This window comes from Buteo buteo, chromosome 1 (genome assembly GCF_964188355.1).
Source record: "Buteo buteo chromosome 1, bButBut1.hap1.1, whole genome shotgun sequence".
Lineage (NCBI taxonomy): Eukaryota > Metazoa > Chordata > Aves > Accipitriformes > Accipitridae > Buteo > Buteo buteo.
The window spans coordinates 41,330,138-41,357,377 of record NC_134171.1 but is presented as its reverse complement, the minus strand read 5'-3'; the positions used below and the strand labels follow the sequence as shown (position 1 = coordinate 41,357,377).

The following is a 27,240-nucleotide window of genomic DNA, read 5'->3' as shown; positions in this document are numbered from 1 at the left end:
GACTGTGCAGTCAAGTGACATTTTTATTAAATGAAATAAAATAAAAATTCATACCATCTTTGCAATCTTGTCATTTTTTTCTATTAATTCCAAAAGATATTGAATAAGTTGCATTTTACAGTGTAATATGTAGTGTATGTTTCAATACCAAATACTTATACAATGAAGCGCTAATCGAGATCATAACAACATCAAGGATTTCATTACGTTTTCTCACAAACTTATGAATTAAAAAAATAAATATAAAGTTGCCTTAACAAATCAAAGATGGTAGAGCTTATAAAGTCTCCTTTTAAAGGTGGAAGGGAACACGTATCACGTTTTTTATGGCAAGTTACTATACGTTAAAGCAATTTCTCATTTTCACATTTGGTATGAAAACTATCCCGCGTGTTTCTTAACTTCAGACCATCTCCTCTTAGTTTTGGCACGACTGTAGAAAGCAGCTGGCTTTTTCTAAACCAGCTATGAAAGAAATTATTCACGTCCTCTCCTTAGCTCCCAGTCCTGACTCCGCGGTCCTTAGGTCTGCAGAATCCTCCTCAAAGGGAATTTTGCTATTAAGTAAACACGACAGTGCAGGACTCATTCAATCCACTTGTGGGCCTGGAAAAAAAAGAGGATAAGGAGTGTGTGGCTTTTCCAGGAGTGCATATTGTATCCCTGGAGCCAGCTCTCGCTTGTTTTCAGGAAGACAGACATGGCCAGGATTGAGTCCTTCAAGAGAGAGTCTTGTAACACCAGACAAGTAGGTTATATTTGTGTTTTGCTGTGCGATATGTGGAATCACTCCTGTCTTCATCATCCGCCAAATGTTTCCGGGTTTGGAGTTTGTCTTGCAACAGCCTAGATACTCTAACGATTTAAGGATCAGGTCCTCACACCGTCAACGTACGTGCAAGCAACCCCTCTGCTACCAAGGGGCTGGCCGAGCGCTCCAGACTCTGCACGTGCAAGTGTGGGATGGGGGGGGGTGACGAACCCCTCCCTCCAGAGCGCTTGTGAGCATGGCGCTTCGCTCCCAGTGAGAAATAAAGGTTTTCATCCTGCCTGGGCTGCACACGTCAGAGCAACCTTCACACCAGAGGCGCGGGGGCTCCGGATCCCCGCTGGGGGCTGTGTGTGCCTCCTTGGAGTAGTCTCTGCGGTACCCCTCTGCAAAGGGAACAGACTTCTAGTTTTCAGCCCTCTTGCCCTCCAAACCCAACTCTGCTGTGGGAGGTTTAACACTTACTTAATGAGGACTATGTGTGTGCATACATATGGATGTGTGTATATCTGTCTACACATACACACAATATAAATTAACTAAACATGTTACTAGGATACATCAGGAAAACCACATCCAAACAAAGAGTCCAATATGGAAAAAGCTATTAAAAGATCCCAGCGTTTGAGCTTGTTGTGTACAGGAATAAATATGATTACAGGATACCAATTTTACATTTTGTTCTTTTCCTGCTGGCATTTATAAGAGGTGCTGTCCTTCTGGGGATAAAGGGAAGACTGTGAATGGTAAAGCAAATCTGATCTTCACAAAGGATGTGATGCTCATATTTAAATTGCCCACCTCAGGAAAATTTGGGGATGAGCTCCCTAGTTAAAATGAAGTGTACCAGCCTTCATTTAATGTTACGAAAGGTCCAAGAGGCCTCGGCGGGCCCCTGAGCTCTGCCCTTAGAGCTTTTAAGAGAAATGCAGGCAAGAAGGACCTTTGTGCTCCAGGTGCCCAGAGGATCACAGTATCCTCAGATGAGCTCAGTACTGAAAGATGAAGACAGGCATGAACTTTACAATCTCCTTTTCATCACAACCTTCTTTTAGGCTGCCTAGTTAGCCTAAATAATTTTCCTCCTTCATCTTAAACACATTGCAGGGCTCAGTGCTGGTGGGCACTAGCCCGAGGCAGACCTCAGGCTCACGGGATGGAGGAGTGCCTGGAGATGTTCTTGCAGCCCTAAGGTGATGATGGCCCCATTTTGCTTGGGCTCTGCCACAGCGCTTAAGCAGCTGAAATGGCAAATTAGCCAGCTGGCAAATATTCCTTGATGAGTCAAGGAATCGAACCAGATAGGCTTTCCCTATTTAGGGACCCTATTTAGGTCTTGTAATGCTCTACATAGCGATGGCCTGGTTTTTGAACACCCAGCCATCTCCTCTATTACTTCCCCCAAGCTCTGGACCCTACACATAATGCTGTAAAGACAGAGAATCAGCCAAGGTACCAGAGCTCAGCCCTGCAAGTCAGGTTTGGATAGTGAGAACAGAGATCTGGGCAGCTAAAATTAAAAAAAAAAAAAAAAAGTGTCTCAAATGTAGGCTCTTAGAGGATGTGACTGAGGCCTGTGGCTCCCCTGGGAGCTGCACCTCGTCCATCTCATGCTTCAGATGACGTGACAGTGTAGGAGTTGGCATCTCCACCACGCTCAGGCTGGTAATGTCCAACTTCTCTGGGCAAAGCCAAATGTCCCAGCCCCAGATGCTTTCTGAAGTGTCAGGGCGTGTAATGAAATGCTAATTTAAATGGCACTAGTCATGTGACTAAAAGGTTGAGGTTTTTTTTTTCTAGTCATGATTTTCCAGACTGGAATTCCTCTTGGAATTGACTTTGAAGTCAGTAACGAACCTCCCATTGGGTTTAATGCAAATAGAATCAGCCCTCACTGGAGATTTTAGTGGAGCAGAGAAAAACATTTTTCCTGTTAAAAGATTTTCCTATTAGTACAGACACATAAAAGCCTTCTCAAAGCTATAATGTTAAATATTTTAATGTCCTGCCAAACCTCATCAATTCTCATTGTTTAGCAAAAATGGCGCAGACATTCTGAGTTGCTAGCTATGGCATTTTCTGCATATTAAGATCAATAATATGCTTTACAAGGAATAAAGGATTGTCTAATGAGAAAAGTCTTTTAAAAGTCAAGACAATTCCAACTGTTATGAATGATTACAAATTATGTGGTTAATTTTATGGGGGTGGGGTAGGGGGAGATTAAGGCCTTGGGCACATGAACCATACTTCGGCACTTCCTTTCTTTACCAGAAATTGTACCTCCCCAAAACCTCCCCTATTGATCAGCTGTGTGAATGCTAGGAAACGTCAGTTTGACTGCCAGCGTAAGGAGCTAAGTATTCCACTTCAGCACCATCCCTGGGATCTTAAAATATATATTGGAATAAATTTCTTTGACAGGCCATACTGACATGTACAGAAGGAAGACTTGGTTCGGATCTCTCAGAAGTTGTGCTTTTTGGACCCTCTGCTCTACTCCTTATTCAAGCAGTCTCAGCAACTAATAGGTGCGTGGGTTTGGGCCTTTAAGTTCTTTAACATTAAGCAAAGTAGATGCATGTTCAAAGGCCCCCTCACCTGTAATGAGTTTGGCTTGGTTCCACAAAGGCTGTACGTGAGGCCAGGCTGAACTTCAAGGACATAATTTTTCAGATGCTACGGTCAAAGCGAGCTCTAGACAAGGAACCAAGGGAGGGCGAGGAGCCCCACCAAGGGGATGGCAGCATCGGTGGGTGGTGGAGGAGGTGGCTGCACGCAGCCTGCGGGATTTGTCCTCGAGAAGGACAGGCATCTGGCGTGCACGCACCCCCCGGGGACTCCAGCTGCAGTTAGCTCATGCCAGCAATGCCCCACACAAGCGTCATCCTGTGCTGGTGCCTTTGAGGACACGTGTTTCCTGCCTTCCAGCCACACGGGCAGACCCACTCACTGTCCTTACTCAGCATCTAAAAGTCCATCACCACTTCACACAAGCCCTTTTCCAAAGCCTCTTCACTAACTGCTTCAAGACAGACATATCAGAGGCTTAAAAACCCTCCCACCCTTTCTCCCAAGGCAACAAAATCTCCTGTCACTTCCCTGCAAGCAGCTCAGAGCCACCGAGGTCTGTCAGGGACCTGGCTGCCCGGCTGAATGGCTTCTAGTCCTTTCCTGCATTGTGGCAGTGGAAATTAAATCTTTGCAACCAGAAAATGAAAAATACATTCGTTTTTCTAGAAATGAGGCTCTGGGGACCTCATTCAGTTCCTTAGGGAGGTTAAACTTCTACTTCCCCCTGCCCGTAACAGTATACCGATGTCTGGATAGAAGCTGTTCTGGTGTTGGCACAGGAGATGGGAGGAGGGAAGAGGGACCAGAGCATTAATTGTGCCATGCAGATTAACGCAGCTTCAAAGAAAAGAAAACTATTTCTTCTCCCTGTCCTTCTGATGCCTGATATCATGTAAGCCACACGCCACAGGGATGGGAGATGTGGTTGCGAATTCCCTAAAGCAGAGAGATGAAGAAGATGGACGTCACTAGCTCCCTCAAGTCCTGCATGACTAACAACCTACTCTGCAAAATGGAGCTGTCTGCACCGTCTCACTGCTGGCATTTCCCCACCGTGCTCCGGTACCACCGTGTTTTGTGCAGACCCCATTTGTGTGAGCATACGTTACATGTGCACTGCCAGAGCCGGCTCCTCCGGGGAGGAGAAATGCTTTGTCTGCGAATCTGGATGGGATTAGGTGCAAGATACACACTTAGCCCTGTCAAGACCAAAAGGCTTCGGTGCATGTGCGGAGCAGAACTTCAGGCATCTCAGAGACTTCCCTGGTGCCGGGGGAGTTACTTGGTAAAGACATGAAGATATGAAAAAGATAGGCTGCATTTAAACACCAGATTTCCACCTAATCCCCGGTGTTGGTATGTTTGTGAGCTGGACCTGTGTCCCAGTTAAGTAATAGGAGTTTCCTAGGTACAGACACTATGACATATTGCAGTGACTCTTTCTAAATGCTGTGTCCTGGAATCTCTACAAAAATGTTAAGCTTTCCTGTAGATTTGTTACGGCAATGAGAAATGAGTACACGTATAAATATGTAGCATTTTTTGTAGTATACTGCATTATATTAGTTGATGCACAGAAACCTATTGCTCTTTTTTGTAACTTCTCAAAACAACATGGTGTGAATGAAAATTTTTCCAAAAAAAAAAATAGAAACAAATCATTGTTAAAATGTGCTACAAATCCCCAGTTCCCTCCTAAATCAGAACTTTTTTAAATTTATTACCTAAAACCTTTATAAGGCTCTTTTCTTGAATACTCATGCACAACCGAATGGTCTAATTTCATTTCCCATCTCCTCTCCAGTCCCCACCAGTCCAGAGCCTTGAAATCCTCCTCCCTTTCCCATTACAACCCAGCTTGGATCCCGCTGTGGCTCCAGACCCTGGCAGATCATGCCAAGGGTTCACACACAGTCGCTAAGCAGGGGTAGAGGAATATCCATCAAGTCCTTGGACTTGAGGTGAGCATAGTTACTGTGTTCAGCTGAACTAGAAGTTGGCCAGTGGGGTAGCTGCGAAGCAGGTGAGATATTGATTGCAAGGGCTAAGTTTGAAAGTGGATGTTGGATTGACGCCCAGTTTGTACAGCAAAGTGGCAGAAGATGAGTTAAATCTATAGAGGCCCAAAAAGATAATTAAAAACACCCCTGGATGACAATGGCTATTAACTTGCCACAAGTCACTGCATCCCACGAAGGAAGAAAGGAAACCAGCGGCTCCCTGGGCTCACTTTGAGAAGCTGTATGTATGCACGGCCCATCTCTAGAAGTCTATAGGTCCCTGCTGCCTCTCCACAGTCCTGTGCGGGTGCTGGGGGGTTAGGTCTGGTAGGGCAGAAAAACGCCAGGAAACACGTTTTGACAGAAAAGGCTTTGCGAGCCTCCCATGTGCGCTCCACATTGCCTATCGCGTGCTCTTTGATGTTGGGTTTGGTTCATGGGAAGGCGTGAGGCCGGATTCTCACCCTGGGATGGAAGGTGCCAGCCCCGCACACCAAGCCGTGACGATGGCTGCCACCGTCCATCCCAGGGCGAGGATCCAGCCCCATCCCCAGTGCTGCTCCTGTAGTCCCAAGCACACAAGACTTTTTTTTCCTTTTTTCGCTTTTTTCCCCCCCTTTTTTCCTTATTTCTTTTTTCCTTACCCTTTTTCTCACTTTTTTCTTTTTTTCTTTTTCTTTCTTTTTTTTTCTTTTTTCTTTCTTTTTTTTCTTTTTCTTTCTTTCTTTTTTTTTTTTTTTCCTCCTTTTTCTCTTTTCATTTTTTTTCCCTTCCCCCCCGCTAATAACCAAGAGCGAGCTTTCTGCTTTCCTCGCTGCAAACGCGGTTGCTCCCTGCCCGGCCGAAGCCCGGCCTGACCGACATCCCTGCCCTACCGGCAGGCGCAGCGCAGGGCTTGCCCCGGGCGCTGCCCCAGCGAGGGGCCGGCAGCCGTGCCCCGCGGGGAGCCGGCCTGGCGGCGTACCTGCCCTGCAACGCGGTGCCCACCTCCCCCGCGGGAAGGCAGGGCTGCTTAAACCCCCCGGACTCCCGGCCGGCAGCCTGCAGCTCCCTGGCTCCAGGGGCTCGGTAGCTCCCTCTGCCTTGCTCTCCGCCCGCTCTCGGCTCTTCGCGCAAGAAACCGGTGGGGAAATATTAATAATCAAAACGGTGGGGTTTTTTCTTTTTTCTTTTCTTTTCTTTTCTTTTCTTTTCTTTTCTTTTCTTTTCTTTTCTTTTCTTTTCTTTTCTTTTCTTTTCTCTTCTTTTTTTTCTTTTCTCTCCTTTGCTTTGCTTTGCTTTTCTCTGCTTTTGTTTCCTTTTCTCTCCTTTTGTTTTCTCTCCTGGTTTTTTCCTTTTCTTTTCGTTTATCTTCTTTTCTTTTGGTTTTTTTTTCTCATTTTCTTTTCTTTTCCTTTCTTTTCTTTTCTTTTCTTTTCTTTTCTTTTCTTTTCTTTTCTTTTCTTTTTTTCTTTTCTCTCCTTTTCTCTCCTTTCTTTTCTTCTCTTTTTATTGGGTTTTTATTTTCTTTTTCCTTTCCTTTCCTTTCCTTTCCTTTCCTCTTCCTTTTTCCTTTCCCTTTCCCTTTCCTTTTCCTTTCCCTTCCCTTTCCTTTCCGTTGTTGTTATTGGTAGCAGCGGCATTTGGGGTTTTTTTTCTTTTTTTTTCTTTTAGCTAAGTGACAGATCCAGGTTTGAAGTCACTGTTCTGAAATATTATCCGGTGACTTTAGAAGAGATTATTAAAGGAGGGATGGATGGATGCATTTATTCACGTTGCTTGTATCCCGCAGCCTGCAGTTATAGGAGCAAAAAAAAAGACAAGAAGTCGGGGAAATGCCAGTTCTTTCACAAGGAGGTGTTTGACAGCTCTGGTCTGTAAGCCGCGAATTTTGCAACAGCAGTTTTGAACTGGTATCGCACGACTTAAGGCACTGGGGAAAGGTTTGCAAAAAGAAGCACGAAGGAAAACCAGCCTCGCCTCCACACAGTGCACGGAGAAGGGACTTCATTTCGTCCCGTTTGCTTGCTGCCAGCAGTGATCTCTCTCCTTCTAACTTTTTTTTTTTTTTTCCTTGGGCTGTGGGGGCAGATCTGCTAGTAACTCCAGGCGCCCCTTGCCTCCTCTGATAAATAAGACTTATTTCTGCAGGGAAGAGCCGGAGATGACACCATGCTATCAGACAAAGCACTCATGTCTCGCTGCCCCACCTCGCCCGAGCACAGGGCAGCAGCGCCGGGAAAATCACGTCCCTTTCCCACGGGCCGCATCCAGACCCGGGCGGGTCGGGCCGGGCCGGGGCCGCGGCGGCCGGAGCCCACGGGGGGTTCGGGAGGGGCCCAGCTGCCCGCCCTGGGAGGGGGATCCTGGCAGACCCCGCCGCCAGCTTCACATCCAAAGGGACGCTGTAGCACATCGCATCATACCACGTCACATGTCCCATCCTACCATATCATCAAACCGGGGCATTTCAGTAAAATTCACATGTGCATTCCTGCATACATGGTGATATGTGTTTACATATAGAGAGTATAAAATATTTGTATATGTTTGTATATTTTTAATATGTAACGTGTATATTTAAATATTCCCCAGCCTGTATTTCTTGCAGATCTCCAAGCACACGAAACGAATGGAAACTGTGGGACTAACTCACTATTATTTAATAAGGTAACTAAAATACTATAAAATATATTCGATTGTGTTAATTTAACATATATTAATCGTACATGTGCATGTATTTATACACACATACGTATAGCTATTTATGCAGACGCACTCACACGCACGCACCTACATGCTTTGCCGCGTCCGGCCCTGGCTGGGGGTCCCCAGCCAGGCTCGATGCCCCCTCCCGCCGCGCTGAGCCCACGCAGACCCGCCGCGCACACGCGGGGAGCAGCCGCTCCGCTGCGCCCCCCGCGGAAGCACCTGGGCCGGGGGGGCTGGGAAGTGAAGGGGGGGTTTCCTCCCACCGCTGCTGCTCCCAGACCTGTGGGGAGGGCGCGATATTCGGCTTTAAACCCGAGCATTCCCTCGGGCAGCGCGGCTCCCACCCTGCCTGCGCCGCGGCGGTCCGGGCGGCAGCACACCAAAAGTACTCCCCCCACCCCCCAAAAAAACCCACAACAACAAAAGCCCCAAACCACTTAAAACCACCTTTGTGCACGCCACGGGTTTTGTATTTTTCTCTTTCTGCGAGTTTTGGGGAAGGGAAGGGAAGGGAAGGGAAGGGAAGGGAAGGGAAGGGAAGGGAAGGGAAGGGAAGGGAAGGGAAGGGAAGGGAAGGGAAGGGAAGGGAAGGGAAGGGAAGGGAAGGGAAGGGAAGGGAAGGGAAGGGAAGGGAAGGGAAGGGAAGGGAAGGGAAGGGAAGGGAAGGGAAGGGAAGGGAAGGGAAGGGAAGGGAAGGGAAGGGAAGGGAAGGGAAGGGAAGGGAAGGGAAGGGAAGGGAAGGGAAGGGAAGGGAAGGGAAGGGAAGGGAAGGGAAGGGAAGGGAAGGGAAGGGAAGGGAAGGGAAGGGAAGGGAAGGGAAGGGAAGGGAAGGGAAGGGAAGGGAAGGGAGCTCGGGTGCGGGATGCGTGGAGCGGCCCGGCGGTGCGGGGGGGGGGAACGGGGAATTGGGGCATGCGGGCGCCTGCATCTCGCTGGTGCCACCTGCCCCGCGGGAGGCAGAGTTCGTGGCTGCAGATGTTACGCCGTGACAGCTCTCCACGGACGTTACATCGTGACAGCTCTCCGCGGGTCACAGCTGTTGGCAAGGGCCCGCCTTTTGGGCACCCGGCTGCCATGCCCGCTGCTGCGGTGCCTTCTAGTGCCCGGGTCCCTGCCTCCTCCTCACCCTCACCTGACGTCTGACGGGAGCATCCTTTGCCTGAAGATCCTCCTAGCTCTCGACTTGCGGGTCTGTATGAATAAATGATATCACCGCGTTGAAATGCGCTCAGTGTCGGGCAGGGGATGGGTTACACCTCCCCTCAGGCCTCCGGCCTGCGGCTGGGTGGGAGAAGAGACCCTCTGTAGTTACACCTGAGCAGTGAAGGCCTCTGCCTGGTTTATGTAGCACCCCCACCGCGGGGCCCTCACCTTGGACAGGGTTTAGGGTCCTGCTGAAGCCTGGGGAGGGTGGGGGAGGAGGTGGCCCTCTCCCCGAGGGCACCCGCCCTCCGGGTTGGGCGAGAGCCCCGAGCATGGGGCAGCCGCATCCCCACCGGCCCCAAGGCGCTGGGTGGGCGCGGGGAGGAGCTAGGGGCTGGAGACCAGCGGGCGGGGGGGGGGCTCCCTGCGGTGCTCCTGCCGCCGGGGAGGGTGCTCCTGCCGTCGGGGAAAGCGAGAAGGGGCGGGCTGAGCCGCTGTGGGGTGGGAGCCCTTGGGCTGCAGAAGGAGTTTGAACCCGGTCGTTGCCTCTGCTGCCGTGGTTTCTTCCCACCGGGCGGGTGGGGAGAGGAGAGGTTCTCCTTCTCTAGTCTCTTTTTTCTATTTTCTTTTTTTCTGGTCTGATGCTCCGGCTGGGAAAAAGCAACGCGAGGTCTTGCAGATTCAATGGAAAGCTACAGATGTCCATACGTTCGTGCCCGGACACAACCGAAGTGTCCCCCCTTCCCTGGTCATACACAGAAAGCCCCGTGTCACTTTCCGACCACAGCCCGTGGGATGTAACCCGAGGCGGCTGCGTGTGCCTGGGGCAGGGGCAGGGCCAGGGCAGCCGGGGAAATCTCTGGGCAGTCGGGGAAATCTCTGCGTCCCCCCGTCTGGGAACCGGCCGCTCTCGGAGATGTGCGCAGCCTGATCCTCGGGAGCCCTCCTGGCACCGCACCCGCGGTTTCTCCCCGTGCGGTTTCCCGGCGGCGATGGGAAAAGCCAAATCAAGGCAATAGAGCATCCCGGCAAGTGCCTATTACTGATGGATTTCCCTTTCCCGCCACAAGGTTTTAAAGGTTTTGAACGGAGAGCGAACGCGGAGCTGAGGGGTGCTGCAACGTTTACATGGCTAAGAGCGCTCACCGGGGCGGGGGGGGGGGAGGAGGGCTGGGGACGTTGTGCCTAAAGGTACATCCCGCACACTTAGTGCCCACCGAACTGGTGTTCCGGCCTTCCCCGGAGTTATCGCAACAGCAGGGCTGCTGGGGAGCTGAGGGGTGCGAGTAGAGACGCATCCCTGTGTCCGGAGGGCTGGAGGGGAGCACGGCAGAGCTGGGCTCCAGAGATGCGCTCGCTTTCCGCGGGGACAAGTTCCTTGGTTTGGGGGGCCAAACCAGCCGAACAAAACCCTTGAGGCTCTGAATGCCAACCTACAAGTCCCACTGCCTCGAAGGCTGGGCACAGCTGGCCTGCCCGTCAGGCACTGCAGGATCAGGCCTTCTGGATGAATTTTGTGCTTCTCGGAGACGAGTGCCCTTGCGGCGAGCTGGGGAGATCCCAGTCGGTCGGTCTTGCTGGGGACGGCGTTTGCAGGTTTGGAAAGGGGTGGCAAGAAATGTCACGCGGAATTTCCCGGCGATTACTTCAGTGGGGAACAAGGACGGGAAATGCTCCCCCGGTCGGCTCTTCCCTGCGGCGTGGGTTCGGTTACCGCACCGTCCCCGTGAGCGTAGGGACAGAGCGGTGCTCTCCCCGCCCTTGGCCCTGCGGAGTGAGTGGTGAGGCCGGGGACACATCAGAGGCGAGGTCGGCTCCCGGCCTGGCTGCATTTTTGCTCTGCCGGAGCGGAGCGGCTGCTTGCCCCGGCCGGCTGCAGGGACACCGGCGCCCGGGCAGGGCGGGGCCGGGCCGGAGCGGTACCGGCTGCCGGCGACCACGACGGGCGGGAGGCGGCTGAAAGGTGCGAGGCTCAACCACAGACGCGGAAAACATCCCCCAGCCCCGGAAAAAAAAAAAAAAAAAAATCTGCCCGCTACAGGCAAGATCTAGCCTGCCGTTGACACCCCCCACCCCCACCCCGGGACCCTTCTCTGCCGCCCGGAGATGCTGGCTGCAGAGCCCGGACCGCAGAGCTGACCCCGAGCCGGCTCTCCACGCCGAGGGAGCGGCATCTGAAATATTACCCAGGGAGCTGGAGCGGCTCTGGCAGTATCCCCCAGCTCTTCCTCAAAAGGTATCCCGGGAATCCTTCCCCTCCCCTGCCCTCCGAAGCCCTTGCAAAGAAAGCAGGCCCGACGCGTTAGCCTAAGCACGAAGCATCCGAGGAATTTCCAGCAGGGAAAGGAGCCCTTTCCGCGGGGCTGGCGGCGATCCCCGCCGCTGCCGCCCGGCCTGCCCCGGGGGCCGGCAGGCGCAGCCCCCGGTGGGGCGTACCTTTAGGCATGGAAGCGTTTAGCGGTTTCGGCGGTATTAACTCCTAACAGGGTGTGAAAAGTATTGGGGATTGAAAAAGCTGTGGGAAAGTGGATCCTTTCCAAGTCAGGCGGGCTGGAGCTTTCCTCCCCTCTACAGGCGGACACCTTGCGCTGCTCCCGCCGCCGGGCCCCCAGAGGGGCAGCCCCTTTCCCGGCAGCCGTGGGTCAGGCAGCCTGGCAGGTGCTCGACCGTGAGCTTTTAGAGCTGGAAAACGGGGCATCGCGTTTTGCCACCGGTCCGCTCGCCCCTGTCCCCCTGCCAGCGCCACGTCGCGGGGCGCGGGAGGTGCCGCTCGGTGACAGTCCTGCCGGAGGGACTTCCCGGCTTCTTTTGCTCCGGGTGTGGAGGCTGGGCCTTGCCTCTGCCTCCAGCCGCCGCGGCCCCACAGCCCTGTGTCCTTCCCGGGGACCCCCTCCCGGCCCCGCCGCCGCCGCCGGCTGAGCGGCGCAGGCACCGCCGAGCTCCCGGAGGCGCCCGGCCGAAAGCCGCAGGTCTCTTCTCCTCTTCTCCCAACACCCTCTTGCCGGTTGGTTTTGGGGGGTTTTGGGGTGGGGTTTTTTCCCAGTACACCCGTTTGGGCGTTGGTTTTTTTTCAGTATGAACGGTCCGAAAAATCAAGACGGGACAAATATTTCAGATCTGATCGAATTTAATCTGCCGTTAACACTTGTTCTAATTAAAGCAGAGATTCGCACCGCTGGCACGGTCACTCCCCGAGTGACCATTACGGCCCCGTAACTTGTGGCTACGTTCAGACTCTCCCTTCCCCCGGGGATGGGGGGGGCAAACAACGAGGTTTGCAAAACAATCCTCCGCGGCGTAATCTTAAAGCCCGGTGCCAAAAAAAAAAAAAAAAAAAAACCAACCCTAAACCAAACAACAAAAAAAGGTTTGGTTTCTCCCCGCCAGAGAAGACGGTGGATGGCGCAAGAGCCCGCTCCTGTCAACCTGCGCTCCCCCCGAGCGCGGCTGCCCCGGGGAGAGCGGAGAAGCCGCTGGCTGCCCGCCCCTCCCGCGCTGCCGCAGCCTCCGGTGCCGCCCGCCTGCCCCTGCCCGTCCCCCCCCCGGCCCGGGCCGCCAGGAAGGGAGGCTCCAAGGGGTCCCCGGGAGGGGGTGCGGGGCGAGCCCCTGGAGAGGGAACCGAGCATCGCGCCGCTTACCTGGCTTGGGCAAAAGGCACAAAGGGGAAAAACCATCCGCTGGGGAAAAAAAAAATAAATCCTCCTGGAGGACTCACGGAGCCGCGCCCCGAGCGGTGGCGGTGGCCGTGGCCGTGGCCGGCGGCGGGGACAGGCACCGACGGCGGCTCCTCCGCCGGCCGCTGCGCTGCCTTCGGCCGGGCAGGGCGGGAGCGGCCGCGGCGTCTGGCTCGCCCTGCGGTTCCGAGGAACCCCGAGATAAAAAGACAGGCTCCTCCTGTGAATAAATCAATTTCTGAGCATCAGAGAGTGGTTTCAAACAAACAAACCAAAAAACGTGTCCCCCCCCTTCCGACCTGTGACTGAGGGACAGTTAAAAATAATTGCCCGTGTTAAGAGGCAGAAGACCAGGTTACAGGGAAAACTACCTTCTTTCAAAGCCCGCTAATGGCCATACGATTCATTAGGTTACTTAATCCTAATAACCTCGCTAGCATCAGTCCCGGTGACCCAGCCCATTAAGCACCACCAGCGAAACCCTATAAAACAGGCAAGGGGAATGTCCAACATATGAGCACATTTATTAGTATTATGTTCCTGAGATAACATGCCCCCGGCTCCCCTGCATACCGCTGCAGGCAGGTTGGGGAAAGGGGCAGCTCTGTTTTGGGAAGGGCTGAGCGCAGAACTAGAACTCCGGGAGAGGGAGGGCTGGTCCCACCGTCGCTGTCACCCACGGTCCCCCGTCCTCTCTGCTTTCCTCCTCCGGTCCCCGTCTCTCCAGCCAAACAATAGCTACATTTGTGGCGAGCATTTTTTCCCTCTGATTAAACCCAGGCCAACCAATGGCAGCCAGAACGAAACAAAACGCACAGAGTAACATTTCGATCATAAACGGGAGTTAACAGCTTAAAAAGGAAAGAAAAAAAAAAAAAGAAAAAGGAGGGGGGGGGTGAAGAAAAAAAGCCTCCCTTCCACCGAAACGTGTCAGTGAGTCACTGCGATATCACCCTCCGTGGAGGAGGCGGCTGAAGGGGGAGACGGGGGAAAGGGAAACCAGGGAAGCAGCAAGCCCGGTTCCTCCCGTGCCTTCCAGAGCTGCAGACAAACCGGACGCCTCCCCGGCATCTCCCTGCCAGGGTGAGGTCTCCGTAATTTACGACACGCGAGTTGTTACGGTATTTGCCACAGCTCGGAGCGGGGCTGCTCGGGGCGCAAGCACATGCAAGCGATTAGGGGAGCGGGGGGCTCCCGCCGGCCGGGGGGGGACCGCTGCCAGCGCGGCTCCCCGGGGGGGTGGCTGGGCCTCCCCCCGGCCCTCCCCGGGGAGGCAGCGCCGCTTCGCTCCCGGCTGGGGGTCGCCCCCCCCGCAGCCGGAGTTAAACCCCTCCCAGGACCCGCAGAGGAACAAAACCGTCTCCAAACTTTGACTCTCCACAATTCCCCTACCAACACCTCTTTTTTTTTTTTTTTCTTTTTTTTCCCCTCTCGATTTCTGGAGAAAAATCCGCCCAGAGACGGCGGGATGGCGTTGTTTGCACGCTGGCCGCACGATTAGAGCTGCCGGCCGGGGGAGGGAGGGCTCCGGGCAGAGACCGGCCCCGGGCCCCCGCCGCTGCCCGCCCCAGGCAGCAGCGACGGGGCGGGCGTGCAGGAGCCGCGGGCGCATCCTCCGGAGCCGGGATGACTCCCGGTTGAAGGTGGCCAGGAAGCGTCCAGCCCTCACAGAAAGCTGACGCGATCCCCTCGCTATTTTCGCAATCGTTTTAACACGCTGGCAGCGATGAAAGAAAGAAAAGCGGCGGGGAGGCAACCGCAGCGCCCTGCCGAGCTGCCCGTCCCCGGTGCTGCCGGCTCTGCAGAGGGTTTGCCGGTGATAAACCCTGCGCTGCGGGCTGATCCCGCAAGCCCTCCTTCCCTGGAGCGGCGCCCGCCCCGTCCCCCCGGGTGCCCGAGGCACCGGCAGCTCCGCCGCGGTGGGGCTGGGGGAGAGGTGCGCCCTGCGCCGCTGCCCCACACCTCCGCAACTGACAGCGTTTCTGTTATTAAACCCTTTTGCTCTTTTTTTTTCTTCTTTTTTTTTTTTTTTTTTTCCCCCTCAAGGGCTTTTTTAACTCGTAAATTGTTGCTCTGGCTTGGAACTTGTCATAACAGGAGCCTGCTTTATTTATTGGGTTATTTATTTCTTTTAAATACCCCGAACACAGTCCGTTTGAAAGATTGAGTTTCCAATAACAAGAAAGGGACAGAGAGAGAGAGAGAAAAGAAGAGAGTGTAAGAAAGACGGAGAGAGGAAGAGAGAAAGAAAGAGAAGGAGAAAAAGAAAGAAAGAGAGAGCTAGAGGAAGAAAGAAAGAGAGAGCTAGAGGAAGAGAGAAAGAGAGAAAGAAAGAAAGAAAGACAAGAAAGAAGAAAAAGCAAGCAAGCAAGCAAGCACACATGCCAGCTCTTCAAAATTAAAACAAGAAGCCCCGAAGAATTCTTTTTGGTACTAATATTATTTAACATTTAAAAGCCCGGGAACTTCAAACAAACTTTTTGCGGGGAAAAGAAAGAGAAAAGAACTATTCTCTGGAAACCATTTGTTCACAACTCGAACTGTGCCATTTTGGCTTAGAAACAAAACTCGAGACGCCCAACCCTGTCCCCCCTCCCCCCGGCATATATCTTTTCAGCACACATTTTAAAATAAATATCCTTACGAGTCTTTCCAGAATGCCTCCTTGTTATAAATTGATAGGATACAACATACCCCAGCTGTGTGCCTGGAAGTTGGGATTTAGTCCTTTAAATACCAGGACAACATCTGCAGGGAAAACAATTACGGCGGCTTCGGCCCCCCTCCATTACGCGCTGCCGGCTGGTGCCTGGGGGGGGGAAGGGGATGGGGGGGTTGCGCCGTCCCGGCGTTCGGGAGATGCGCGGAGGCTCCGCGGGTACCGGGTGCGCTCCTGGCTGCCCGGGCAGCCCTGCTGAGCGGCAGGCGGGCACTCGGTGGGCTGGATGCAGATAACCCCGGGAAAGGGTCCCCAAATAGTCTTTGCTTCGGCGAAGGGGGAAACGAGAAATTTTTTTTTCTGACTCTCCCTGCAAGCCCTTTTAATTTTACCACGCTTTTCGTCCCGCTGCTCAGCAAGTAAAAAATAAACCCAAGCAAATTCAGTAAAGGAGCCTCCACATAATTTAATAAAATAGCGAAAAGATTGCCAGAGGTCTCCTCGGAGGTGTCCAGCTTGGGAAACATGGGGCGAATCCGATCGGTTTTTCGTCCCAACCGAAGATTAATTGAACTTCGAGGATATTTTCGTAGGACGTTTACTTAGTAAAGTTTTCCTGTAGCTATTTTGTCTGAGAAGAGTGTTTATCATTTAAAAAAAAAGAAAAAAAAGCAACAACGCAGAAAGCATTTACAGTGTGAAATCCTGTTTTGGAGCTTACAACAGGTGTCAGAGCTCTCTTCGGGGGGGGTTATATATATGTCTCTATATACAATGTACAATTAAATAAAATGACGACTTTGTCTATTTTAAACCATATGTGTGCGAAAGAAATAACAGAGAAATGTTTAAGTTTTAAACACCTTCTATGCTTATACAGCTCAGACTCAGTCAGAGTATATTATATGACCTTATCATGTTTCAATCTCTATTTTCTTGTCGCTTGTAACGAGACGCTGCAGTGGGAACTATCGCTGCCCGTCTTTAATAAGCTGTACTCTTAATCTTAGGTTAGCGTATGTCTTCTTAGGGCTGGACACGTCAGAAATACCTTTGTTTTCAAAAATAAGAAAGACGCGCGAGTAATGGCGTTACACATGATGTAATAAACACAGCAGTATTGACATCTATTACGATGATTGGCCATCAAAAATAAAAAAGTATGACTAAGCACATGCTTGAGGTGATTTACGTCTAAAAAATGAGTTGCAGTTAGTTTATGTGCCTCCTCGCCTCCCTGTATCCAGCGAGATATTCCCTTCCCTCAGCCAAGGCAGGGAGGGGGGGGAACAAAAAACCTCCGAGCTCGTTGTCCGGCAGGGATCATCACTTCTAACAGATGTTTTACGGAGTGGGAGGCACCCACCAAAAAAAATCCTGAGGACTGAGCCCTCAACCCGAGGCGATGCAAAGCTCTTTTATCCATGCCCCCCCCCCCCCAATATATATATACCTATGATATTTTTCCTATAGCTAGTTCCTAACGCACGAGCAGCGTGTTCCTCTGGGTCACGGAAAGGGGGTGCGTATAAAACCCTCACAGGTCTAGCCATTTGGGGTTGTTGGCTGCTTTAGGGAAGCTCCAGAAAGTTTCAAAAAATGTGTCTGGGGATATTTTTTCCTTTTCTTTTCCTTGGCACCCCCCCGCCCCCCGCTCGGCGAGTGCAGACGCCCGCCGCGCCAGGCACCGGCTGGGCAGAGTGAAGGGAGTCCGCGGCGGCCGGACCCGGGCTCCCCGGCCACCGCCTCCCCCCGCCGCGGGATGCGCGGGGGATGCGCAGAGGATGCGCGGAGGATGCGCGGAGCTCCCGCCAGGGCGCAGCCCGGCACCCCCTGCCCGGCCGCGGTGCACAGGGAGGGAGCACACCCCCGCCCGCCGAAGGCTGCGCTCCAAACCAAACCACGGCTTGTCTCTCTCCTCCCTTTGCCCCCCCGGGACACCCACCGGAGTCAAGCCTGCGCCGGTTTCCCAAAGGCAAACTGCCCGTTTCCGAGCCCTTTAAACCCCAGCCCGGCCCCGGGATACAGCGCAGGCGGGGATGCTGCGCGGCTGCGGGAAGGATGCCAATGTCGCCCCGACGCGGGCGCTGGGAGGTGAATTTACGGAGAGGCAGCAATGAAATAGTGAAAGTGACCCGCAAGCTGCGAGCACTGCAGTGCCCACAGCAAGGCGGGCTCCGGCGGGGACGGGGGGTCCCAGCCCCCGGGGGGCTGCCCCGGGCCCGCCGCACACGCCCCGGCCAGCGCGGCCGCGGAGCTCCGGCAACGGCGAACCACTTTTTTTTGCTTTTCTCCTTCTTTTTTTTTTTTCTTTTCTCCCCCCCCTCCCCCCGAAAGTGCCTAATTCACACGCAGAAAATGGCAGAAGGGGAAGGAGAGGTTGCCCTGCCTCCCTCCAGCCGCAGGAGCTCCCCGAGCCTGCCTGTTTCTCCCTGGGAGGATGGATGCGCTTCGTGCCCCTACCGCGCATGGAAACCCAGGCCATCCTACGAACGACATGTTGCCTAAATAAAGATAAAACGTGCTATACATCACAGGCTTTCCCGGTTATTCTCAATGACTTGTCGATTCCCCCCCCCCCCGCCCCCCCGGCACACGTGCAATGATAGAAAATGGTTTTAAATGACGAGGGGTCACGTAGAGCCATCCTGATCGTTTAGTAAAAATAACAGAGCTATTATAGAGCTGAAGGAAGGAGCCGGGGAGTCCATCCACACATGCTTCAGCATTGTGCCTCGACTGAACACACGCACACACAGGCATACATACGTATATATACATATCTATACATATATGCAGCGGGCTGGTCCCATGTGAGCCCCCTCCGCACCCTCTCATTAGGCCGTAACTGCGCGCCCAGATGACGGTGCGCGCCCATGTGTGCCGGGGAGGGGGCGGGGGACGCGGAGGGGCTGCTGGTATCTTCGGGTGGAAACGCACGTAAAGCCTTTTATGAGAGCTCGGGAGACAGCATTTTTTCCCTAACCTACACTTTTTTTTTTTTTTTTTTCATCTCTATCGCCGAAAACTGGAAATAATTAAATTCTTTAAAGGTTTACTTTTGAAACCGTGGCTAGAGTAAACTGTAATTCAGGTGTAAATAATTACCAAAGTCATGAAAGCGGCAACTGCTACATGTGGTTTATTCATTGCCTTTTTTTTTTTTAATCGTTTGATCATTTTAATCCTTAACCGTTTGCCAAATTCACATATTTGTAATTTACTAAACTTTATCGTCTCTACCAGGACAGGGATGTTGCACATTAGCTTCCAGAGCCGTCCTGCCCTGCCCCGGTGGAGGAGCCTGACTGGAACAAACTGGATGCTCCTCAAAAAGGGATAACGCTATTACCGCGGTATTTGGACAAGCTTTCCATATCAGATTAGAGAAATTAGAACTGAATAAAAGATGCTTCCCCTTTCATAAACGCTACCAGACCTACTCGATTTTAGACTCCGGAGAAGAAATGAGTTATGGAAGAAAAGAAATTGTTTAAACACAATAGATCCATGCCCAAATGAAAGCATTCCCTGGGGCAAGACAAGCAGGACTTGGCCCGAGAGCACGAAAATGGAAGTATCCATTAAGCAAAAGCCTTGGAGCAATAGGAGAAACGTGGACATATACACCATATAAACAAAAGCCCGGGATTGATTTCATCCCCGTTTTCTTCAGCCTGTGCCTACTTTTTTTTCCTTTTTCCTACCCTACAATCTCAACCCATTCGTCTCTGCAGAAAGCCACGGGGGGGGGGGGGGGGGGAAGAAAGGCAGAGAAATGAGCTTTTTTTCTTGCGTGTGTCCTCTTTTAAAATCTTTTTGCATAGTAAGACACCACTTGAACATGTTCTGGTGTTGTAAAAGCGTTTTTTATCAGGCTGTAAATTACTGGCCCTCTGACAGAGCAGCCGGAAATGTAAATCACACCGTAGAGCTAAAGTTATGAAAAAGTTTGTTCCCTTTTCTGTGTCCGAGGAAGATCGCGGGACTGCCGGATTGGGAAGGGAGGGGGAAGGCTTGTTTACTATTTTCCTGCTCCACCAAACTGTTGGCTCCACGGTGCCTGGGACTTTGATGAGAAAGAATGGACAATGTGCAGAGTCCCTTCCTATGACACCCAGGCCACCGCCACTTGGGAGGTCCTTTGGCCTAATGCAACCACAGCTAACTGCTCCCAACAGGAGGCTCTGTGGATCAGGCAGGGTCACAATTATACTTCTGCTAAAGGCAAGAGCTTTTTTTTAAAAAAAAAAAAAAAGAGAGAGAGAGAAAGAGAGAGAGGGGAGGGGGCTGGGCGAGCGGTTGAATTAAAGCCTTTCAATTCATCTGGGGAAGGAAAGACCGAGAGCGGGGTTGTTAGGAACCCTTTGCAAGAGGCATGAGGGAAATCAGGTTGTTTCCAGCCAGAGGAAAGTGACGGGGGACGAGGTCCGGGGCGCTCCACACGGGGGTCACCCCGGCCCCAGGGCTGTCACGCCAAATCGCCCGTCGGGAGCAGCAAGCCTCCCTCGCGGCCGTGCTAAATATTTGGGGGGCTCATCCGCGGGCGGGAGAGCTCGCTGGTGCCAGTCTCCGCATGTGCGTTGCTCCCCTAAGGTGGGGAGGAGAGGGCACCACGGCCACAGCCCCCAACAAACCCTGAAGCATCACCCACTTGCGCCGAGGGGACAGAAGGGCTCCACGAGGAGACACCCCAGCCCCTTGGCCTCTGATTTCGGTACTCGGGGGGCGCGAATATTTTCCGGAGGTGGGGGGGGGGGGCGGCAGGGCTGATAGATGATGTATGTCCCGAAGAGGGGGCTGAGTTTCCCGGCGCTGTTAAGCTCCGTGCTTCTTGCCGTTTACTGGCAGCGGTGAGAAAAAGTCGGGGATGGGGGGGAAGACGGGGGGGCTCCCGACCTCCGCCGCTTCCCGGGGCGGCGGCCGCCGGTGCCGGTGATGGAAGCGGTGCCCCCGGGTCCTCCCCGCTCCCGGCGGGGTCTGCGCCCAGCGCCCGCCTGCTGCCCTTCCCTTCCTCATCCCGCTCTCCCTCCCATCCCCCGTTTCCCCGTAAAGCCCCCGAATTCACCCCCCGCTCCGTTACCTCTCCCGGGAGCCCGAGCCCCGCCGGGCGGGGGGCTTTGGGCGGACCCGGCTCCCGACTGCTGCCTCCCGCCGCGGCCGGCGGGGCAAGGCAGGGGGGTCCCACCTCGTCCCCCCGACATCCCCCCCCGTCTTGCCTGGGGTGGGGGGACCCCCCTCGCCGTCCAACTCCGGGCAACCCCTCCCCCCCGGTCGCCCCCGGCGGGCAGCGAGACCCGACCGAGGGAGGGGGGACGGGCTCCGGGGACCACCCCGGCCCCGGCCCCGGCCCCGGCCCCGCTCGCCGCCGCCCCTTGCTTACCTGGACGAGGCTCCCCGTGCTCGGCGGCGTGCTCGCAGCGGGCCGGGAGCGAGAGGGGAGGCCTGGGCCCCCCGGGTGAGGAAGGGCCCCTTCACGGCCCCCCCCCGCACCCCCGAGAGATCCGGCGGGAGGAACGGAGAGGGAGGGGGAGAGGGAAAGCCTCCCCCCCCCCCTTTCTCTCGCCGTTTGAGCCGAAGTGACCCGCAGTATCTGGAGAAGGTTTTTGAAGACGTTTGGGAGGGAGGGAGACGGTTTTCTGCTGAGAAACTCAATCTGCCATACAGTAGCGGCTGCATCTGGGATCTGTCACCGCTGACAGCACCACAGGGCACAGACATGATCTTCCGCACAACACTGCAACTCCCCAAAATACCCTCCTCGCTCCCAAGGTGTCTGCCGGGCTGCATCGCTCTCCTTCGCCAAAAGGGGGAAGGCAACCTGAACCCCCGGCAAACGAGCACACCGAGGGGAAGGCAAGAGAGCCCAGTCCCCCCCCGCCCCCCCTTCCCCTCCGCAATGTTAAACACACGGCCGCCGAGGAAGCAGGGCGAGAGGCGATGTCACGCTCGGATGGCGCAAAGGCCATAAATGTAAGCGCGAGCGCCGCGAGATCCCCGAGAATTACTTTAATGAATAATTTCGGAGACAGTTATGGCTTTAGGTAATTACTGCGCGGCTCTATGAAAACCAGATTTGGGAGCGAGGCAGTCAAGGCCGGGCCGTGCGGCTCGGCTCGGCCCTGCCAGCCCGCCCCAGTGCCCCCAAGCCCCCCCCGACCCCCCCCCCCCGCGCCGCTGCCCGACCCCCGGGCGCCCACGGACCCCCGCAACCCACCCCAGCTGCCGGCGTCCTCCTTCGGGCAGGGCTCCCAGCAAACCTGCGGAGGCTTCAGGCTTGGCTGGGGTGGGGAAGCTAATATTATTATTAATTATTATTATTATTATTTTAATCTCTTCCGCCTCCTGTATTTTCTGGCAGGACGTTTCATTGTCTTTTAGGCCGGTTTTAGAAAGCTGCTATGGGCTGGCATGCCTCTTTGGCTTTTTTAAAAGTTCATTATACGCAGCTGTTTCAGCCTATGGCCACATATGGCATGCAAATAGGGACCCCTATAGGAGAATCGTCCTCTCTATTATCCCCACATGTTTGTTCAATATACGTGGCCGGGAAAACGACTCTACTGCTATACATTAAAATATAATTTTACATTTTTCTCCCGAGTACTTTGGGCAACGCAGGGGCTCGTTCCTGCTTTGAACGGCCCTCACGGTTAGCAAATAAACGGCTCCGAGAAGCGGGCGCGCCGAGCCCCATTGTTTCCCTAATACATTACTGCTGTTCCCAGAGCCCCGCTCCGGGCTCCAGCCGTACGTAGCCCCCGGGCTCACAGACCCCTGCGCCCTCCCCAGGGGGGCCCGCAGGACCCGGCCCTCTCCGCGCCGGGGCCCGGCCGACCCGGAGGCTGCAGCCTGAGGGCCAGGGGCTCCCCCCCGGGGAGAGGTGCCGGGGGGACAACCTCAGCCCTGCAGAAGAGCCGTCACCGGTCAGGGGGCTCCCGTAAAGCCCAGCAATGGGACTTACTGGGATTTTTTTCGGTTCGGGTTTGTTTCACGGGGTGATATTTTTTTTCTCCCTTTACTTTTACTTCCTTTTATTTTCCTTCGCTTCACCCCCCACCCCCACCCTCCCGAGCCCTGGGGTTGGTGGCTGTGGTGGGAAGCCGAGCTCACAGCATACCGTTTGCACTGATTCAGAAAGGAAATGTTCCTTTTCCTTTCGAGATTACAGATAGACACAGCGGAGCGTTGCGGTATCTTAGAGGGTTTATTTTATTGTATTCTGCTGGAACAAAGAAGTGGAAGCGTATTTTTTTATTTATTTTTAGGCGAGGCTTTTTTTTTTTTCCCCTCCTGGCAAGCGTATTTTACCCCGAGAATTTAATCCTTCATACAAATAGTCTAACATTATCTCTTTCCTCTGGAGACGAGATCAACTGCTTTCTCATCCACCCCCCTTTCCTGGTAGCAGCACTGATTGTAACGTACAGCTGGACAAGTGTCAGCCGTCCAAGACTTTGCGAACAGCCGGAGGAGGCTCAAGTTGTATTTATTCAATTATTATTTTTTATCTCCTGGGGGAAAAAAAAAAAAAAGAAAACCCACCAAAACCCAAACCAGTGGTACGAAGCGTACAAAATCATAGAGTAAAAAGTTTGTGAAAGTAAGCGTGGCAAACGCAGTGTTGGGTCCCGCTGAGCCGGGGCTACCATGCTGGCTGTCGAGCGTTACCGTCAGCCAGCCCCAGCTCTCAATTAGAGGCGATTCATTAGGATTTAATAGCAGGTGCAAAGCCATCTCCTCGCCAGCAGCACTGCCGTTTGGGCAGGGAATCGTCTTGTTTTACTGCAGCCTCCAGCTCTCCCGCCTGGTTGTAAACCTGACTACCACTTTGGATAGCGGGGTGTCAGCGCGCCGGCGATTGCCCGCGCGTAAGCGTTGCACTTTGCTTGGCTAATTTCTCCCTGCCAAGACATAAGGTGGAAATCTGCCTGGCTCGGTATTTATTTTGGAAGACAGAGCTGTGAGCGAATGCGCCGGCAGAAATCGGGCTGAGATAAAGCAAGCGCTGGGCCGGGGGCTGGGCGGGAGCGGAGGCGCGGAGGGGGGGGGGAAGCACCGCCCGCGGAATGCACGCCTTTTGCTTTCTCAAAATCCCAAACAGACAAATAAACAAACAACTTCGGCGGCAAACTCCAGAAGAGCCGGAGCCTCCGGGGGCTCAAAATCGAGCTGTGCCGAGGAGCCCCGGGGGCGGGAGCCCCGCGTCCCGCCGCACCCGCATCCCAGCTGGCGGCCGCGGCCCGGGCTGGAGCTTGGAAAGCGCCGCCGTGATTACACCCAAGTGGAGAGCAGGATGGCTCCTAGCCGTCTGATCTGACGTCAACATGTCTCTAGCTCCTCGCTGCAAGATAGAGGGAGCAGAGCCGGGGGAGGGAGGGCTCTAATCATTCCCAGATGTCTCTAATAGCAGATATAAAGACTTATATAGTGTCTGAGAATAAATTTGTAATCAATGCTCTACAATCGGATCATCAAAGCAACGACATTTCTAGAGGAAAACCGGGGGGGGGGGGGGCTGGGGAAGAGGGAGACACACACCACGCTGGTTTGGAAGGGGGAGAGGGGGGCACAGGGATTCCCAGAGAGGTGTTGGCCCCGCGCATCGCCCGGCTTTGCTAGAATTTATGTGAATATATAATTCAGATAACAACTCTGCTTTAATCCCCATTGTACGGGACGAGCTGAAACAGCTGAACAGTAATTGGCCAATTAGAAATAGAAAAGATCGGAGCTCGTTTGTGAAGGCACATATTTCATGGCCCGCAAAAAAAAAAATAATCCCAAATTAAAAATATATAAAACATTGATAAGCCCCTCGTTACAGCAGAAGGGATTATGTTTGCAGGCGTGCGGAATGCGTTTCCTTCCCATCGCTACTTGGAGGTTTCTCCTGTGCGTATTTGTGAGTCGCCGGGCGCGTACGTGTGAAAAAGGAGGATTAAGGTTAGGTTTCCAAGCGCAAAAGGAGGATATTTTGCTTAGACGTTTTATTATTAACCTCCTCCCGCCCCCCGCCCACCTTTCAAGCTCACGTTGTCTCCATGGCATCCCCTGGCCGTGTTTATATGCTTAGAATTGCCCGTGGACGTCTCGGCGCTTGTTCTAGGAGTGTCTGCGGCTTGGCCGGAGAGGCCCCGTTACACCTCTTTGACAAGGATAGCAAATTAGCACTAATTATTGCAATAATCTTTTGGCGCAGAGAAGAGCTCCTGGGAACGAAGGGGTGAAAAAAGCGCGCAACACAAAGCAAAACGAAGACAAAAAGCCCCACCACCGTTTATCTGTCCGGCCTGCAGGAATGCAGGCATGCCATGCGCGTCCGATAGCAACGAGGGCACGCAACACAACCCCAAAAGCAGGGGAAGGGCTGGGGGTCCCGCACGTTGCAGGGAGCCCCCCAAAACCCAGTGCTGCCAGCGGCCTCCTGGCGCTCGCTGCCGGCGGCGGGGCAGCGGGCCGGCCCCTCGCTGCCTCCCCGCTACCCCAAAACCCGACCAACTCTAAAAAACCTGGCTGCTTTTTTGCCTAAACCGGGGACCTCGGGGGACCTGCGGGGAGAGCGGCTGCGCTGTTTTCGGGCGTGCGGCCGGGCCCCCATGCCGGGGACCATTCCTGGGAGGGCAGGGGAAGCGGGACACCCGCCACCCGGGGGAGGTTTGCTGCTGTGTCTCTTCGAGGGGAAGAAAAAAAAAAATTAAAATGTTATTTTCTCTTGAGGCAGAGCGAAGGCTCTCACTCCCCCAGCCATGAAAAGAGGCGACTGGCTAAAATCCGAGGAAATTGGCGCCATAAGCCCGTCTGCGGGGACAGGCGTTTCAAGGACCCGGCTGCGCTGCACTGGCCCCCCTGCCCTCCTCTTTCTTCCTTCCCCCCACCCGCACAGCGCAGAGAAATGCTGCAGAGGGGGCCAGGCTACCATCCCTCTTCCTACGTGCCTTTTACCTCTGAAAAAGCTCCCCCGAAGGCTTTGGCCCCCAGGAATTAACGGGCAGGCCGCCGGGGCGGCGATGCCCCCAGGTGCGGGCAGGGTGCGGGCGCAGCCCTCCGCTGTTATCAGGCCTGGGCTCCGCTGGCGGAGAGCTGGGGCCAGAGCACTGACATCCCCATCTACCATCAATTTACCTTCTGCTTCCCCATTTAGCTTTTAACGTCAAAACCTACATTTTTGTCGGCTCCGGCCTGTCTAGGGCTCTTGTGATTTAGCTGCGGGAATGACTGCTCCTGAGAAAATGGCAACATCCTCATTAGAGAGCAATTAAAAGAGATCCTCCGTAGCGGATCCAGAGGAGCTCCCCGTTCTGAGAAATAAACGTTTCAAAAATGGCAAATTATTGATGGGGAAATTTCGGAGAGGGGATTCTCCAGGCGGCGGGGGGCAGCGGGAGGCTCCGCACCCCACGTCCCACCGGGGCGCGGAGCCTCCCGCCGCCTCCCCCCGCCCCGCCACGCATCCCCCGAGGGAGCTGCAGCCCGGCGACTCGGTCAAAGAAAGACACAGCATCTGCAGGGAGGCTGCCCGGGACGTGCTGCACTGCAGCCCTCGCAGCCATCCCCCCCCCCCCCCCCTTTTTTTTTTTTGCTTGCCGTGAAAAAAAAAAGTTCGGGCAAGCAGAGGGAGTGCGAGATGCTCCAGTTTATCAGCTGGGCAACTAACAGGCAAGGAAAAGCAAACAAGGGGGGGGGGAGATTCTTCTCTCCAAGTGTTATAAACAAAGGCAAGTGTCTGTAAACACAGACCCACGCCAGAGCGCAGAGCCGGGCTGCCTGACCCGACGGGAGGGAGGGCACATCACTTTTGTCTGGTTGTTGTAACCCCGCAACCTCCCCACTGTCAGCAGGGGCGGCGAAACGGCGCAGGGGCTCCCTTATCTTTTTATGGGCAATTGCACATCTACCTACGCTTAGTGCCGGGTCTCCTCGGGAGCCACTTCCTTAGGCGCGGCGGCAGGGGAAGGCAGGCAGGTAATGCGGCCCTGGACCTGGAGAGAGAGCCAGCTTGGTTTAAGTTGAGATGATTTCAGTAAGGGTTTAAAATACGAACCCGAATTCTATTATGGAAAACGTGGGAAACCTTGCGCTTCCCCGGGAATTGCCAAAACCACCTAGAGCGGACTCTTTATGTAAAAAGCTTTGACTTTTTTCCTCGCCTGCCTACGGTACAGAGGGATGCCACGCATTTCCCAGCCCTGAATATCTGCAGTTCGCCCCGGCACCGGGGAGCAGAAAAGCCACCGGCCTGGCACCGGGACCCTTGTAAAGGAGCCGGCAGACAAGGCGAGAGATAACTGTGCAGTTACAAGGGAAGAGAGATCATGCTGGGGGAGCAGATGAACGTCCTAAAAGAGAGCCAGAGCACGGGCTGCTGCAGCCTGCAGTCAGAAAAAAAGGTTACAGAAAATAACGCTCGCCGTGGCGGACTGGAAACGTGCAACCCAGGAGAGTTTTGGGAACCGCAAAGTTAATATTAAGTTCACCGTAGCTCATTGTAAATCTTACATATCCCTCCCCCCCGCAAATCCCTCGCCTTGTTCGCTGTTTCTTCCCTGACGTAAAATTACCTGCTACATAATCACTCCGAGCACAGACCTCCGGCCTCCCTCGCCTGCCCCCGGCACCCCTCCGGGGAAGCCGCCCCCGCGGGGCCGCCCCCGCGGCCCGGCCCCGCTCCGGGCTCGGCTCCCGCCAGCGCCTGGCACCGCCGCCGCCCGGGCTCCGGCGGCACGAAAA

General features: G+C 54.2%; 2 long non-coding RNA genes across 3 annotated transcripts; one reads left to right on the top strand and one right to left on the bottom strand.

Moving 5' to 3' along the window:
* On the bottom strand, window positions 1-21,257 carry LOC142031243 (uncharacterized). Its single transcript, XR_012650473.1, has 2 exons — window positions 20,894-21,257; window positions 1-606 (listed from the first exon to the last, which is right to left on the bottom strand). It is a non-coding gene; the product is annotated as an uncharacterized LOC142031243 (long non-coding RNA).
* Window positions 20,187-23,750, top strand: LOC142031246 (uncharacterized). 2 transcript variants are annotated; one of them, XR_012650474.1, is made up of 3 exons: window positions 20,187-20,227; window positions 21,178-21,483; window positions 23,615-23,750. It is a non-coding gene; the product is annotated as an uncharacterized LOC142031246 (long non-coding RNA). The 2 variants fall into 2 exon arrangements; XR_012650475.1 differs by having other exon boundaries at window positions 21,178-21,554; window positions 23,615-23,741.
* The last annotated feature ends 3,490 nt before the right edge of the window (window positions 23,751-27,240 follow it).